Source organism: Lytechinus pictus, unplaced genomic scaffold (genome assembly GCF_037042905.1).
Source record: "Lytechinus pictus isolate F3 Inbred unplaced genomic scaffold, Lp3.0 scaffold_20, whole genome shotgun sequence".
NCBI classification, from domain to species: domain Eukaryota; kingdom Metazoa; phylum Echinodermata; class Echinoidea; order Temnopleuroida; family Toxopneustidae; genus Lytechinus; species Lytechinus pictus.
In genome coordinates, this window is record NW_026974141.1 from 1,084,386 (window position 1) to 1,098,932 (window position 14,547).

Sequence of the window (14,547 nt, forward strand, 5' to 3'; positions counted from 1 at the left end):
CTCACCCCTTGTAATTAGTTTCATTCTCAAACTTGCTTGGGTAACTGCGTAAGTTGTAAGGAGGGTTAATTGCACCCGCCTTCGGCTTGGTTGAATTTAGAAAATGCCAAGTGTGAAGGTCATCGGATTGGATAATGTTTTAGACTGGGATGTTTGGTGGATGGCGGAGATGGGGGGGGGGCGTATCGCTTTATTACTATCGTACAACGTTGACCATTTTTGGACCAATGCAATATTGGATACGAATAGAGTATAATGATAAATACGACCGTGATAACATTATCATTAGAAGACCTAAAGGCCACCGCACACCTTACGACTGTTCGTGATCCGATTTTGGAACGAATCGCATTCTGCTCAGTTTCTGAAAAATGTGACTGGAACATATCATTTTATTTGAGGTTAAAATTAATTGAAAGAATACTAATGTAACCATTTTGAAAGATTGCAAGCTTTTATTTTGGATTAAAGGCCAAATTAGTTTCAAATAGTAGCCAATCGTACGACGTCATTACGACTAGATATTAAATTCGCTTTTATTCTAAGAAGGATGATTTGAACAAAGGTATTCGTACGATGATTTAGAATATTACACAGTAAGATATTCCAAGTCTCAATATTAGCATGAAATTCTACTACATTTTATTCTGAAATCGGGTCGCAGACCAATCGTAAGGTGTGCGGTCGCCTTAATACACGTTCACATCCACACCCTCCCACACGCACACATTGAAACTCTTAAACCTATATCCTCATACGATTCATCTAAATTAACACATTAAAGAATTAAAATGTGTTTTGCATCCCATGATAATTATGTACAAGTAGACAGCCTTATATAGATTTTTGAAGAAATTGCTGGTTCCTCAAAAAGTCAACCCCAATGTTTTGTTTTCTATGTAATCAGTATTTGTAAGGCTAAATCAGGAAAAGCACAATATTTCCAGACCTTCATTGTTCAATACGCGCGTTTATTACGCAGTTCCCTTTTCTTCCCATTTCCATCCTCTGCAATGCTGTATAAGATTCGTTATTATCTATATACAGAAATGTAGGCCCTACAGTTGTAGATTAATTAATTACTTTTAGACATCATGGTTTGTGGAGGGGGCTTGGCCAAAGGGGGTCGGGGTGGGCTTAACGTTTGTAATATCATAATTTGACGATAATATCACGCTTTTGTACATGGTTACTCAAGCTTCATCTTTTCAAAGTACATTGCACGGATTGAGCACCAATGCATTTGAAGATGTTATATAACATTGGGCCTTTATGTTTATCACAGAAGAAATGTTATGCTATGGGGAAGGTCGTGAAGCTGGGGGGGGGGGGGCATGTGGCGGACGAGGGTGGTAATTTTGCACTATGCTTTAACGAGTAATGATCGGGCGGGGTCACCCGATATGCCGATTATCTCACATGCTTTCTTATTTAATTATGACGCAAGAACTGTCATACCGCGCACATCTATTGTGACGCAACATTCATGCCCGAAACATAGTCATGAATCATCTAATTTTGGTGAAGAGACGTGCGCAAAGTCCTTGATGATTACGACGATTATTATTTTATTATTATTATTTATTTGGCCATAAAAACATACAAAAATTGTACAATGTAAATAGAAAAATGCAATTTGAAATTGAATAATTAAATATGAAAAGTAGAAATGAAAACAAAGAAGAAAAGACTAAGAAAATGTTTTTTCCATGGGCCAGGGCTCGCAAAAGTAATATTCAATACTATTGCCCAGAGGCATGCGAGCCCTCATATAGAAAACCATTGAGAGAATATTGCACATTCCGGTGTATAAGATTACACATGATTAAAATTCAAATAAAACACATTCAACAAACATTATTAACATGTATGTAACGCCAGGCAAGATAAAAGAAATAAAGAGCGGTATTGGGAAGAATTTGAATACCCATGCCGGACTGACTAAAGAATTTGTGACTGTTTAACATAACATACATGTAGAACGAAAATAATTTAAATTTGTGTAAGGTACTAGAGCCTGAAAAGCAGCGATGAAATAAGGAGGAATGCCCTAGACAACAGCAAGAGCATGCCTCCACATTCCTATAAGCCAGTTCGTAGTTCCTTTCTGCGCATGATCAAAAAATTCTACGCTTGATCAGAGGAAGGTCATTTGTACAAAAGTGACATGGTGGTTTAAAATCTAATGAGATAAGCACCAACTTTGATGTCTTGATTTATTATATTCTTTTGAATTGTGGTTTTCATTTATATCCACAAAAAACAACAACGCGTCTACGAACGACTGGTTTTCACAGTTTGCCAAGTACATTGTTCAACATGCTATGATATGCATTCAAAGTAGGAATGCAACAAATACCTTCATAAAGTGTTCATTGGTGTGCTATTCTAGTCACCTGGTCTATTCAATTTCTTCATCCTGCTATGTAAGGCATTCTTACGTAATATCTTGCTTTGAAATCTGCCTATCATAATGAAAGAAATGAAAGGTCATTTGACCAAAATTGTCCATGAGTAACTACGAACTGGTCTATTAATGACACTGGCGTAAATCCGTGTTGATGGGTGGGGGGGATGACTGAAATATTTTGGCTTTTTTTTTTGCAATCATGTTTTTAGATATGCAAGGAATTGTCATTGATATGTCAACAGTGGCGTACCGTGGGTCACGGCATTGGGGGGGGGGGGGGGGGCACCAGCAAAATTTTTGAATGACTGAGTGAGTGACCTAATAGAGACATTTTAAGGACAATGTCATTAAACTGATTTGTATCTCACTGATCAAATAATGCGAGCGCGAAGCGCGAGCTGAATTTTTTTATATTCACACCTAAAAAGGGACATTATAATCAAATTTGTGTAATCATGATAGGTACCTGTCTCGCTTAACAATGCGAGCGCGAAGCGCGAGCTGAAAACTTAAATAATTCAGACCTGAAGTGGGGCATTCTAAGGTTTCTTTGTAGGAATTAACTAGGACCATACGTATTTCATTAACCAAATGATGCGAGCGCGAAGCGCGAGCTGAAAATTTTTGATATTCAGATCAGAAGAAGGGACATTTTAAGGACTGATTTTAGGAATTCATGAAGAGCAGACATATCTCACCAATCCACTAATGCGAACGTAATCACGGACAGGAAATGTTTCATATATACGAAGACCTTAACATGGGGCAATCACTTTTTGAGTCATGAAAAAAAAGCACATGTCACTACATAAAACAATGATAACTCAAGTGCTAGGAAATATAATTGGTTTATATTGACTTGAAAACGGGATGTTTTAGTACAACAGGATTATATATCTCGTTAAACAGACAATGCGAGCACCAGGAACAATGAAGACGTAGGCCCTGGGCAAATTATGTTTCATAAAGTTATGATAAAAATGTTTCTTATGTAATGTAACTTAACATAATATTATAATATAATATAACATTATAATGAATAATATTTTCTTCTTTCCCACTACGTTTCTCTTCCTTTCTCCCTCTTTTCTCCTTTCCCCCTTTCCCCGTTTTTTTTTTTTTGGTAAGCCGATGGGGGGGGGGGGATGTGCCCCCCATGTCCCCCGTAGTTACGCCACAGTATGTCCATGTGGCAAATACCCCTCCAATATTATTATCTTTTTTACCCCATGATGGTTTAATGGTTTTATTAGAGATTACATTAAAAAAAATTGACATTCCATCTTAATCCCTTTCCAAAGACCCCAACATTGATGAATTGGAAGAAACGGGGGTTTCTCTTCAATGTTATAATAAGGACATAGGTATTTCGTTTGGAAATGGTGAACTGGCTCTTTATTTGCATTTTTATGATTCAATAATATTATTTTATTTGTTTAGCGGTATTTTTGGAAGAATTTTCACCAATAAAACAATTATCTCTTGTGATTTTTTTTCTTCATTTCTTTCGTAAAAAGTGGGGGGGGGGGGGGGATGTTTGTACAGGCCATCCACCCCTCCTCGAAAAGTGGGAGGGATATATCCCCCCCATCCCCCCCGGGATTTACGCCAGTGATTAATGACATGTGTTCTCGCCAGGCTCCAGCACCTAACACATAAGAAATCATTGACTGAGACAACACATGGTAAAATTACAGGAAACTCGCCTCCCTTGATGAAGAAAAAGAAGAGGAATTAAGAACTGCGTAAAAAATAAATAGTACTGATTTTAAAAATTCTTAGATTTTCATGTGCCCCCGACAATTTTGCTAAAGAAGGATTTCAAAAAAAAAATTAACTCTACCAAATAGATCATACAGCAAGTACTCCTGCGAAGCATCATTCAGAAATATGAATTGAATAAAAAGTAAGATTTAATTATGTACTAAATGCTTACTAACAGATAATTTAATCAAATTACAATACAGGAAACAATTATTGAATGCACATCATAGAATGAAATATACAAAGTATATGTAATCATTAAGGTTATATGGCAAGCATATAAAATTTCAGGAAAATTGTAATGGCAAAATTAATTTGGTATGAATGTTCTGGAGGTACGATCTAACTGAAATGAGGAGAAAAGAGGAGGAATGGATACATGCACTGTATATTGCAGCAGACAAAAATAATTCTTTAAGAAATTTTATTGTTGAAATCATACCACAAATAACGAGGTGGTGAAAAAGAAAGCAAATAAAATGGAAAGAAAATTAAGGTATTTATGAGTTGGACAAGAGTGCTCTCTTTAAAGGAGAAAGAAATGAAGAGAGGGAAGTTGAAACAGCATTATCTCTTACACTTAAAGGAAGAGTGTCCCAAAGTCTTGGAAGGCGCCTAGAGGGTGAAAAGAAAAAAGACTGAGTTCTGGAGGGCAGATGACGGAAAGAAAGTGTTTCAGGATGGCGGGGGTTGATAAAGATATTTGCACTATAAAGCTGTTAACAGTTACAAATTCGTTGAAGACACTTAATTGCAAAGCAAATGATGATGATGTTACGTGATTCATTTTAAAGAACAATTTTACATTTTCCGAATGTCCACTGATTGATATTTTCAATTAGTTTGCTCTCGAACCAATTTTACCCTTTCTTCAACCTATGGAATTTGGATAACGGCGCTCTTAGCCTTCTAGGATAAGAAACACGAGCCTCCCACCATTCATATACCATTACGTGCTACGTATGTCACATTAAGCAGTAAGGTTGAGCCATATGACATATCAAACTAATGGATATACCTTTATTATGCCAAATGGGCTGTATACTCTATTACTATTTTTTTGCCTCGACTTGACTAAGATGTCTTACTGGCCTTTGGGTTCATAAGGAAGAACAATCATGATAATAGTGTCGTCAGGACAACTGTCATATCCCGTATGACATGTGTATGAACTCGTAAGTAAAAATAAACACCTTTAACAGTGTATGATATAATGACACACCGGCCAGACTGACACAAGACCTACCTAAGTTATTACATTGTTTCCAATGATCACCATTGTTCGGTTTGAAGTCGGTTTCGTTGGTGAGACCGGTGCCACACGAATGTGTCATCATTCTTCCTAATGAGAGGGGGATCGAATAGTTTTTATTTTGTCATAGCTATCGATATTTTTAAAGAAATGTCACTTTCAAAAATTTGTCACTGGGTGATCTGCAATAGAATTACTTTCACATCTTATGTAGACCTATACAATGCATCGTATTTGCGAATCTGCATCTAAGGTCGAAAGGGGGCAGACTCCACTTCGCTGGAGTACATAATTGTGTGAGGGGCAAGCCCCCACCCTTCAAAAATGGTTCTCTGTCAAGGGAAATAACGGGAGAAAAGGAAAAATAAGGAAAGAAAAATGGTGAAATATGATACGTTTGTGTGGATGTCAATATCTATGACAGTTTTCATTTTTTTCTTCAAAAAGGTCTGAATTTTTGCTGGCTGCCTTGTTTCACCCGCTCGCAAATTTTGGAGAAATGTTGCCCTCACATGAACCCCTGAAAGTTGATAGCTCATTACGCTGAGCTGTTCCACTCCCAGGGGTGATGGAAAGCAAGCGCGAAACAAATTAAAATTCTTGCGATACGAAATCGAAAAGATTTGAAAAAAAAAGAAAACACGTTCGTAACAAGGTGACAAACTATCAAAACGGACACGAGACTCTTCCCTTTTCCTTCATACTCCGGTCTCTTCCGTTTCCTCGCATAATAGCATGACGACGGTGATGATTGCGACCGTCGTTATTTCACGATTCGGTCGCAAGTTTTTGAACCCGCAAGACTTTCATTAGTTAAGTTTATTTTCAGAATTTTAATATATTCATCCATTTCTGGAGTCGAAGGTAAAAGCTGTGAATCAAATACTGCGTAAAACAAATAAAGTGGATAATAGATATAGGATAGATAGATCAAACTTATAAATAGGTAAATAAAAATCAAACATATGTAAGTAGATAATCAAAAATATATAAGTAGATAATTAAAAATAATAAGTTCTTGGAAGAAATGTGTTATTACTAGAAACAAAGAGTGCTTTTTAAACAGCATGGTTATAATTTGATAAAGCTTTATAACATCTCTGCAATAATCTTTTGACTTTCTTCAAAGATATATATTCTACCGGTCAAAAATAGATAATGTGAAACAAAAACAAAGCATGGACAAACAAAATTGGTGAAACTTCAGTGTGCCAGGATGCAGGATATTTATTGCATCAAAAACAAAAATAATAACAGCAAAAACAAATCCCGATAGTTCGGCATGTGCTTGAACTATTTTGGATGTTCTTGACATTGTTTAATATGGGAAGAGCGGGGGGGGGGGGGGGGGGTGGTACTCTCGTTCTTTTTACAATAATATTTACTTTCAAAGGGATTATATTTAATAAATAATGGCGATCGATACAAGGTCAATTTATATCATATTTAAATTTAATACGCATAGTTCGTTGTATTTAAACATTTTTTTAGTCGACAAAAATATGAATCTATTTCAAAACGGAAAATCCTGCTCGTACGAAAACTATTCAAGAATAGCGTATCAACGTCACCAACCCTGGTCGGAACGGATGACGATCATGATGATGTCACAATTGAATGAGATACCGATTCCTTTTCCGATTACAGTTTGATTTGGGTCAGGAATATGTAAGTACGGAAATAATTCATGGGCTTTTGATGAATATTTACAGAGACAGGTGATAACTGAAATGCTAATTTCAATCTCATGCACTCCTCATTTCCCTCTCCGTTTATCTATGTCTCTAAATCTTTCATCTTTCTATCTTTCTATCTTTCTTCTGACTTCTATCTATCTATCTATCTATATAAATATATATATATATATATACATATACATAATTATATAATATATGAAGAGCTTGATTCCAAAAGGGGCTAAATCCACTTTTGATCAAAATTTTTTTTTTTTCTTTTAATTAAATATATGTATCTTGGACGTTAGACACAAATGCACCATATCGCATTTAAAGAAAAAAACAATGGGGACGTTGGTGAAAATTGATTGTAAATTTTGAGTTTTATCCCAAAAGGATATAAATCCACTACCGGTCATTTAAAAATTGTTAATTTTACTGCTTTTCATGAAGTTCTACTTTCAAATTTTAAGGTACGTGTTGTGGATACAAGTTCACACCATCAGTGCAAATTTTGATGAAAATAACAGAATTATACTATATTGTCAATATATTTTGGATTTAGCTGCTTTTTGAATGAAACATTAAAAAGTCACCGTTTTCTTTTTAAAACTTTCAATAAATAAACCCATGAAAAAAAATTCTCAAAAATTGATAATGAATGCTAGATTCATAAAAACATGATTTAATTAATTTAACATGATAGCACTATACATAAGAATAAAACAAGTGGATAAGGGAAAGTGGTGAATTAAAACAAACCTTGATTTACAGAAAAACTCCAAGTCGATTTAACTCCTTTTGGAATAAAACTCTCCATATATATAAATATATATATATACACACTCACATATATGTATATATATATATATAAATATATATATTTATATATATATACATGATATATATATATATATAACAAAATGATGCTTATGATAATTCTTTGATTGCCAATAAAGCTTTTATTTTTCACTCGAATTTTCGACAGTCCTCCGTCTTCTTCAGGAGTTTACAATGTGGTATCATATCAATCAGAGAGCGCATCCTCAGACATACACACACACACACTCACACACATACACACATATATATATATACATATAAACAAGTAGAAATTCATGCATTACAGATCTGTTTCGTAGGAACAGCAAGAACGCTGCTCTCATTCTTCAGGTACAAAGTGAAACGATTTAGTGTAGGTTATACAAGTTCATTTATGAGAAGTTCATGAAAGACTGTGACTGTGACGAAATATATATATATACATATATATTCTCTCTTTCAGTCACTTCTGTAGATTTCTTTCCCTCTTCCCTTATCTTCCTCTCGTAATGTCTTCTTTACATTTCCCTTCCTCTCCCCTCTTTAAACTTCCTCTTCTCTCGCACAGACACACACACATACACACCCACAAACGCGCATCCTGTCCCTGTACGTCTCTTCATTTTTATCCCTCTATCCCTGCTTTTTCTTTGTAAATTTATTCTTTGAAATATAATTTGTAAATACACACCCACACACGCAAACATCCTCTATGTTTCTGTCTCTCTCAATCTGGTCTTGTACGTGTCTTAATTTGTATCCCTTTATCCCTTCTTTTTCTTTGTAAATTTATTCTTGGAAATGTTATTTCTAAATACACATCCACGCACGCAAAAATGCTCTATGTTTCTGTCTCTCTCAATCTGTCCCTGTACGTCTCTTCATTTTCATCCCTCTATCCCTGCTTTTTCTTTGTAAATTTATTCTTGGAAATTTCACACCTACACACGCAAACATCCTCTATGTTTTTGTCTCTCTCAATCTTTCTCTTCTAATATATTCGTTACGTAACCCCCCCTCTCTCTCTCTCTCTCTCTTATTCCCTCGCATTTGCACACCCATGTACCCACTCACCGGATTTTTAGTATACTATCAAATCTTTATAAAAAATTAACTTCATCTCCTTTATTTTCCTCCCATCGCCACTTTTACATTTTTTTCTCAATCAATAATTATTTCCTCTCTATCCCCTTCCTTTCACGCTAAAAAGGGGTGTAACATGTGTAAGGTGACACGACAATTTCGTTTAAGATGTATTTAGGGTTATAGTGAGGGTTGCAACATGGTTTTATGTTAGGTTTATATATGTTTAGGGTAGGGTGGCAACAGTGGCGTACCTAGGATTTTCCACAGGGGGGGCAAAATCGGCCGCCAAAAAATTTGACAAGCAAAAAAAAAAAAAAAAAAAAAAAGAAAAAGGTCTTCAATAAATTTCGTACCAGAAAAAAATTTGACAAGCAAAAAAAAAAAAAAAAAAAAAAAAAAAAAAAAAAAAAAAAAAAAAAGGTCTTCAACCTCGTCAGTCGGGAGGGGGGGAAAAAAGTTCTTTTAAGCCCCCCCTGCCCCCCCCGTAGGTACGCTAGTGGGTGGCAATCCCAGGGTTGTCGTTGGCCGTTCCATTAGTAACTGTTAGTGTGTGGAATTTAAAGCGGAGCAATTGTTGCCGGAGCAAATTTTATGGAACAAAAAAGAACATCTTGATTAATAAAACAAAACATTGTCTTACCTTGGCTTAACATGATATTTATGGTAATTGCTCTCCATAACTTTAAAACCTCTACAAAAGAATGCAGAGACGCGATAGCTCAGTCGGTAGAGCGGGGGTTTCGGATTCCGATGACTCGGGTTCGATTCCCACTTGGTGCGCTAGTGCCCTTTGGTAAGGCATTAATCCTCATTACCAGATCCTCGGAAAAGACCGTAAGCCATCGGTCCTATGGTCGCTTGCTTACAAGCATTCATTCTTTCTAAGCAGTACGGTAGAAAATTACCACCAGTTACCATTAATTTTAATTAAAGTAAGTTGACCTTTCCCCTTTCTTATATTTTATATTTGTCATTTAAATCAATATATTCATCGAACTTCATTTATGCTGAGAGTAGTCGGTCGAGTGATACAATTTCGATGATAATCTTAATAAAATATCTTGATTTAATGACTGCAGTTATCCGCATATTCTAGTTTTGATCCCTCTGAGTTCAATACTAGTCACGATAGATGTATATATTTATCTGGAAACACGTTTAGTACATTATTGAAGGGTTTTCAGAGGTGACAAGCCCGATCGCAGGTGATTTCTTTCTCAAAGACTATACATTGATGGATGCTTAATAATAAGATTTCACCATGTCTACTTTTGCAGACTTAAAAGACCCTGATGAATGTGAACACATTATCGAACTCAAATCATGGTTTTACAAAACATGCTTTAAGTTGCATTTTGTATCAATAGATTAAGTCAAATAAAATTGAACCTCTACATTTGAAACTGATAACGATCATTCTGACTTTGTAGGTCAAACAATCCTTGAAGCCTCGAATGAATAATAATTAAAAAAATCAGACATTTTATCGTTGGGTTGTTTCTTTTTCAAATCTTTTCAAATCAGTATTATCATCTTGTTTTCTGTTTCTGTTACTGTTCATGGTAACTCCCGTAGGAACTCGGCAGGAGAGCGTTTTTGCTGGTAAACGTCAAGCTAGTATACAATAGCCATGGACCTACTACAGTATAGGTCCATGGTATAATCAATTACCTAGGACACATTTTACGTCTAGGTTAATCAGTCATAATGTCTTACCTTATAGACGACATATATTACTCTCGGGCCTTTTTATCAAAGTGGGGACAATGGCAGAGTGGGGATTTAAACTCACAACCTTGTGATTATGAGTCCAATGCTCTAACCACTGGACCGCACGACCCGTGACCCGTTTTATTTCTATTTTCCGGGAAAATACCGGATAATACATTATCATTCGGGCATAACTTTATAAGAGCACTCACTTGAACAAGTCAAACATCTCAACTGTTATTTTATACAGTCACACCTACGAAACCGACTCCATACCGATCAAAGCTACACACTTAAAATGCTGGGCAACATACTGTCCACTGTGCTGAATGTATGTTGGTAAAGAAAAAAATCTATATTCTGGGCAATTATTATCCAATTGAGCAAATTCATTACCCAATCATTAGTTTAAATTACCTGATTTGGGCAGATTTTAACCAATAGTTGTCTGGACAGTATGTTGCCCAGGATTGGTTAAAAGATCGGCATTTTTGACCAACTATTTTAAGAGTGTATTACGTTATTTCCAATGGCATGTATCCTCGGTCGGTTGTGAGTTAGTTTCGTTGAAGTGACCGTCGCAGCAGGTTGTGAAGTTCACGATCCTCATGAATCATAATCATCATCACCTTTTTTTATTTGCTAAATTATCGATCGGTCCGATCGATAACCAGCCAGTTCTATCGTCAAACACTCATCGACTATCAACACCTTTCAATGATCAGATCATATATATTTTTTCTTCGCATGAAACAACTGTAGAATACATTTGCCCGTCGTCATTGTGTCTTAATTACTTTTGGGCCTAAAAACGAATATATCTATTATTGATACACACCGCTGTGTCGTGTAAGTTATGTGCTATTTTAAAGAGCAAGACACGAACACATTTTCATGTCAAACGATGACGTATGGCCGTCAAATATTTATGGCCGTGTTGTATGTTTGGGAAATCAATCAATAACTATTTATAAATATAAAATATCAGACAATTAATGCTTTCATTGATATGAGTTATTACTCATATCAATGAAAGCATTAAATATGGATAAATAAAGGGTCTTCGAGTGATATGTCTGCATGGAATTCAGGAGGTAAACCACCTTTGGCATTTTCATCCGAAACCTGTGCAAAAAAAATGTTTACAAAATACACAAGAGCTGCAAATTGTGACATATCCTTATTGTTAATTTACTTGACAGGTGGGCCAACTATCTTATGGGTATAATGAAATATAAATGACATGTATAAAATGGGGGCATTTTGAGCTATACAGGGTGATGTCATTTCTCTCATTAGAATATTTGATAATTGATACCTGTTGAAGTAATTATTTCCTCGTATGATCCATGCCAGGAAGTTACCATAGGAGTATCTTAAAAAAAGGAAGATGGGTATGTCCTACAATTAAAATTGTACTTCGATAATTGAGAGTACGAACCAGTCCAGACAGCAAACGGTTGTGTACATGCACAGTAGAAACGCTGTTCAAGATTTTATACAACGCTGTTTACTATATGAATTAACCTTACAGCATTTGCTTAACCGCTTAAACAATCATGTTTAATTTATTGAAAATTAATCTTTGTTGCTTAAGATTTAAACACTTGTTTAAAATGTTTAAACAATTACTGTAAGGTTCATATAGTAAACAGCGTTGTATAATTTTTTTACTGTGTACTACTAAAACCAATAACCTTTTATTTTAGTACTCTCTCTTTTCGCCCTCCTATATTTCATTTTTTCTCTAATGAATTCAAGAAACAAAAATTATTTCCTCAACCCTCCATCTTCTAGCGCCCTCACTGGCAATGAAATTATTTTTTAATGATTGTTCACCTTTTCTGAACTATTAACCAACCATCAATCCCCAAATTAATCACGTGTTGTGAAAATCATTTCATTCTTCCTCCATCATGTCTCTTCAAGCAATATATATTACGAATGAGTGATCTATACGACCCTCTTCGCAATTATTGGATTATTATGATCGCCTAATTATGATCAATCTGCGATGAAATCCAATCGTAAACACATTTACAATTCATTTTCGGTCGGAAATATAAACCTGTCCACTATATTTAGGTCAGGAGCCTCGAATTTTGGCAGATGTGTTCATGAAAAGTTGTTCCAATTGCGACCTCTTCATCAGGATCTGCCAATAGTCCCACACGCCCCCGTCTGCGTCAGGAAACTGCCAGGAATCGTCGCAAATGAATACCATCCATAACCTTCTCTTGTCTTAAATGACTAGGGCAGGTGCTTACAAGCTCCAACAAAAGCAAAGCACTCCATCATATAAATTAGCACCGTTGACAATCAGAAACGAAGTACGTATCACCCTCTCAGCTTTAGGGTTTTTTGTCTTTAATCTCTTTCAACTTATTTTGTACGTATGGCTACAAAGAAGACATTTCGCAAACAGACGACTTGATGTACTAAACAACTAAGGGGTTAAAAATGTGTGATTTCCGACCCCCCATGTATTTTCTTTTGTTCCCTCGATTATTATTTAGTGAAGAATGCAAATCAATCATTGAGTCGATTCTCTTTGCCAGCGGATTTATAAGATTGATAGCACAGGCCCTACTGATTGTTCATGGAATAGGCCACTGTATAAATGTGAATACGATTTCAATTTGATTGTACGCATTATTTGCTATACCATTAATCCTTGAAGATTTGTAAGAATCAGAGTAAAGACTAAAAGTTTTGTTTAGAGGAAAATTGAGTACTAAAGAAGAAAGAGACGGGTGGATGCTTACATTATTGAATTAAAGGTGGGACAAAATCGCTCCAAATTAATTGGAATATGGTTTTAAAACGCAAGACTGATTAATATTCTTACAGAACTTTTGACTTTTCAGTTTTACAAAATAGAGCAATTTACATCAAATTATTACATATACTCACATATAGGCCATATCAATCTATTTTATTATTTTGTGACGTATTTGTTTGTCATTAATTATTTTTCGTTTGGTTCTTTAAACAAATCAAAACAAATTACGTATGAAAAAGTGAATATAATAATGTTGTGAAATATCCAGAACCCTTTATCAAGAGTCGTGGGGGCATGTCATACAAGGATTCTCGTGACCCACGCCTTTTAATTAGTGAGTCGTGGATTCGAATTCAAATAACATCGTTTCTTTCAGCAAGAAACACATCCATAATGTGCCGCACGTCGACCCAGGTTTGGTAAATGGGAGGGCCTGGTATGAATATTCATTCCCTAACAAAATTTCGCTACGGGATAATGCCTGGGCTGAGCATGGTATTTGTGACAATAAGCGCGTTGAGCAACACTGCAAAAGGGATAGAGCTGAATTCGAGACAATGGCCCGTATTCTGATAGCAGGTTTAAAGTTGTAGTTTAAATATGGATAGCCAATTGTTACATAAATCACTAACAGTAAATATATCATATTTCAGCTCATTTGGCTCTCAAATCATTCATAATTGTCTAGGAAGTATACATTGATGGTTGTCTTCACCATCGATGAACCAGGAAAGAGCACAATAAACACAAGAAACACACAACTTAATAAAAATGTTGATACTTTTGGCTTCCCATACTTAAACCACAACTTTAAACCTGAGTTTAAGTTGAACCTGCTATCAGAATACGGGCCAATATGTTTACATCTTATTTAGATATCATTCAACCTCACCCAGTGTCAGTGGGTGTGTATAATTAGGGTGTGTACGAGCACGTGTCCGTGAGTGTGTCGGGTTATGGTTGGTGGGAGACTTACGTAAGGTGCGAGTGTGTGAGTGGGTGACTGCGAACGACAATCATTTCACAGAACAATGGGCCTTTTTCT